Source organism: Galeopterus variegatus, unplaced genomic scaffold (genome assembly GCF_000696425.1).
Source record: "Galeopterus variegatus unplaced genomic scaffold, G_variegatus-3.0.2 Scaffold22319, whole genome shotgun sequence".
In the NCBI taxonomy this organism is placed as follows: domain Eukaryota; kingdom Metazoa; phylum Chordata; class Mammalia; order Dermoptera; family Cynocephalidae; genus Galeopterus; species Galeopterus variegatus.
Genome location: NW_007748430.1, coordinates 1 through 4,296, shown reverse-complemented (window position 1 = coordinate 4,296; position 4,296 = coordinate 1). Strand labels below are relative to the sequence as shown.

At 39.8% G+C, this 4,296-nt stretch overlaps 1 pseudogene; it reads left to right on the top strand.

Annotated features, from left to right (window-relative positions):
* Positions 1–3,689: 3,689 nt before the first annotated feature.
* On the top strand, positions 3,690–4,289 carry LOC103583367 (annotated as a pseudogene).
* Positions 4,290–4,296: the final 7 nt, after the last annotated feature.

Genomic DNA, 4,296 nt, shown 5'->3' with positions numbered 1-4,296 from the left:
AAAGGTAAATTTTTCCTAGAAGGAAAGGTGACTTCTGACTTTTATATATTCTATTAAAGAAATGTAATTTTCTTTTCCTCGGTTTTCTTTTGAGTAGGAAATGTGTTTATTTAGATTTTTTCTAACATTTCCCAGCAACAGCTGCCACTTGGTTACTTTTAAAATTTGTCTGCCTAAAGATGCTCACAATCCAAAAAACCAAGCATAAATTGAATACAGTATAAACAATGGTTTCAATAGATTTACATATCACCATAAAACACATTGAACAATTTATTCTAAAGGAAACATTTAATTTACTTAAAATTTCATATTCACTCAAAATAATTATTATTCAAAATTGTTTTTCCTAATGGAGAAAACAGAAATGAAAGTACAGGCTCAGCATCCCTAGCTCAATTTTAGAACAGGATGGCAATCTAATTAACATAGATCCACTAACTGCTTACACTGCTTCACTGTTGCCATAAAAATGGAATGAATTGTCTGATGGTCATGAACTTCCATCTTTTAAGGAGAAAGCCCATTTAATAATACTGAATATCCCCCTTCGTGTACTGATGCAGCCTTGGCCACCTGAAACTTCTTGTTAGATTATGCTCTTTATTGAAACCAGGACATGATGAAACATTGGCTAGAATTACATCTCAGACAAAAATTAATTTCCTAAATTATTTAAATCACAGTAAAGTGTTCAAAATTACTCCGGAGCAAAGAAAAAAAATATATGTATGTATACTATATACACTTATATACACATATCTCATGTGTGTGTATGAATTTGGGATCTAAAAAGGCATTTTTCAACAATGGAATGGGAGGAGATTTTCATATAACACAAAAAAGCATGTATTTCAGCCAATTCAAGATAAAGAATGATAGCAATAGAAAAGGGGAATGCAGAACAGGCAGAGAAGAAGATTGAATAGCTAACCAAACTCAAGGGACTCTACTAATTGTTTTTCTGACCACAGAGACATCCCAATTTGACCCTCCCAGACAGTCATGTATGAAGGAAGACATGCCATGGTGCCCCATTTTAAGAATGATAGGGTAGGTTTTATGTAATGAGTTAAGTGTTATGTTGTTTATTCCTGAGGAAATTATTTTAATTAACTTTGAAATCTTTTGTATAGCTCAAATGAAAAATTGTTCACATTTGACATAAAATAACACAATTATAAATTAAAGGCACAGATGTTCTGTATTTTAAGGCACTGATTATTTTTCCTTCATATTATGATATGGCAAACTTCAAGTTTCACAATTTAAATAAAATCTAAGTTTTAAAAATAGAGTTTAATCTCAACCAGTTTTTCCTGTGTGAAATATCTGTTCTTTTCATGATCATCTTTGGATGTTCCTTATCATGTATCATGAGAAAATATGTTGTTTTTATTTGTACCACTTATTTATTTATTTATGTATTTATTTGATAGCGGGACAGTACAGGGATCTGAATCCTGGCCTTGTTGATATCAGCACCATGCTCTCCCAAGTGACCTACTGGCCAGTCCCATAGCTCTTATTTATAGAGCCACGTGGGATAGCAATAACAATATTTTAAATACAAAAATCAACAACTCAACATCGCTACTTGAAAATTCATGAGTAATTTGCATTATGTCCTATAACCAAGTAGTAGTTTACATAGTAAATCACTTGACATTGTAGAAAGCGTGTTTCACTATTGTCTCATTTAAAATTAATAGAAGACTATTGTAGTAACCTATGGTAGAATTTGCTGATATTCAGAAAAGCTCTTATTCTGCTATTTGGTGTTTCACTGAAAAGTCATTTCTCATATCCAGGAAACGTAACAGAGCATGATACAACACTGTGGAAATGCTAAAATACTCCAGGTACATCTTGGTAGGATAAACACACCTAGGCAGCAGTGAGAATAAATACCAGTAGACATTTAAAATATGTGACTATTGACGTTAAATATACTTAGTGATTTCTCCCTTTACTCAGTATCTTTGTTCATGATGATTTTTCTTTGTTAAATTAAAACATTTTTCAAAATATTGGAGCTAAAGAAATGTTACAACTAGAAAGGCAGAATGACAGGACAGAATGGCGATTGGATACCATGCAAAATCACAGGGCTGGGCAAGCAAGCAGAGCTTCCAACAGCAAAGATTAGGGGCACATCCAGAGGTCCAGTGGGTGAAACAGACATAAGGAGCAGAGGAAGAGGAGTGGAAATGCCAACAGGAAGAGTGAGATAAAGGCTACACTCCAGCCCTGCAGGTGATTCAGTGGGATATCAAGATGAGATAGGAGCCAGAGTTAAAATTGATACTGCAGATTTAATATTTTAAGTCATGTTATATACTAAAAGGGCTGCCCTCAGAATATAAAATGGAATTAACTTTGAGTAGATTTCTAAACGCGCTAGGCCTCTAAAGGTTAGAAAGAAGCAGGTATTAGAAAAAAGATATATATATATATATATATACGGCCGGCCCGTGGCTCACTCGGGAGAGTGCGGCGCTGGGAGCAGCAGCGGCACTACTGCTGCGGGTTCGGATCCTATACAGGGATGGCCGGTGCGCTCACTGGCTGAGAGCACTGGGGGCGACACCAAGCCAAGGGTTATGATCCCCTTACCAGTCACAACAACAACAATAACAAAAACAAAAGGAACAAGCAATATATATATGTGTATATATATATATATATATATATATATATATACATACATATATATATGTATATATATATAATTTACTCAAGCCACGCTGCTCCTGGAGGATCTCTATCTGGGACGGTTTCTTCTTCTCAGGGTTATTTATTTATTTATTTATTTTTCTCCTTCTTGTGACTCGTAAGGGGATTGCGACCCTTGGCTTGGTGTCGATCCCACGGAGCTCAAATGGCCATCCCTATATAGGATCCGAACCTAGGGCAGGAGCCCCGCAGCACTCCCAGCACCGCACTCTCCCAAGTGAGCCGTGGGGTCCGCCGCACAGGATTATTCCTAGCCCCTTACTAGCAGTGTGGGGGAACAGTGTCTATAGAAGATTTTGTTTCATCCCCCTCCCTGGTTTTGTGTGTGTGTGTGTGTGTCGGTGTGTGTGTGTGTGTGTGCGTTTGTGTGTGTGTGAATCTATGTCTTTATTTTTAGCTCCCACCAACAAGTGAGAACGTGATATTTCTCTTTCTGTGCCTGACTTGGGGGAAGAAGACATAACAATTACAAAGCATTGAAATTGATACCCCAAGCGATCAGAAAGGACATTGTTGGGTGGGAGGGGGAGAGGGAGGAGGGAAGGAGGTTTCCGTGATGGGCCACAGTAATCAACCACATTGTATATTGACAAAATAAAATAAAAAATTAAAAATAAATTAAGAAAAATAAAAAGACAGATTACAGCTACCGAGCCGAGGTAGGTGGTGGCGAGGACAGCATCTGTCAAAGGCTCGTGGGGGGTGGGCTCGAGCCTGCGTGACATAAGCGAAACGTCACAAAGGGCCCTGGTTACCAGGGTGCGCATGGGGGACGCCTGAGGCCGGTGGGCGCCAGTGCTCCTCGGCTGCCCGCAGGGCCCGCTGCGCCGTGGTCTGCTGCTGTCGCCGGGGCCGGTTCGCGTTCCCGCCAGAACGCAGAGCTGTCTCAGCTGCTGGTTGTGGCCCGGCCAGGCCGTGGCTAGCGCGGCCACAGTCAGAGCAACCTCGCCGCCATGGAGGTGCCCAGGGCTGCCCCTCAGCCATACTTGGGGCTGGTCCTGGGAAAGCTGTGCAGCACTTTGGCAGCAGCGCCTGATGATCTGAGACCGGGCCCAGCTTTTCCCTCGGAATTGGTGATATGTGCGGCTCTTACTGGGAATTTTCTTCTCTTGTTTTTGTGGAGAAGTGTTCAATCGGTTAGAAGCCGGCTTTATGGAGGAAGAGAGAAAAAGCTTGCTGAAGAGCTTTCTGGACTAATTGAAGAAAAATGAAAACTACTTGAAAAATTGAGCGTTGTTCAAGACGAGTATGAAGGCTTAGAGTCAGCTTTGAAGGATGCCAGCTTTGAGAAGGAGTCAACAGAATCACGAAGTTTGGAGGCAACTTATGAAAAGCTGAACAGGTCCAAATCTAAACTTGAGGATGAAATCGTCTTTCTAGCAAAAGAATTCAAAGAACAGAAATGTAAACATTCTGAGCAAGATGAATTGATGGCAGATACTTCAAAAAGGATACAGTCCCTAGAAGATGAATCCAAATCCATCAAGTCACAAGTAGCGGAAGCCAAACTAATCTGCAAAATATTTCAAATGAATGAAGAACGTCTGAAGGTGGCAATAA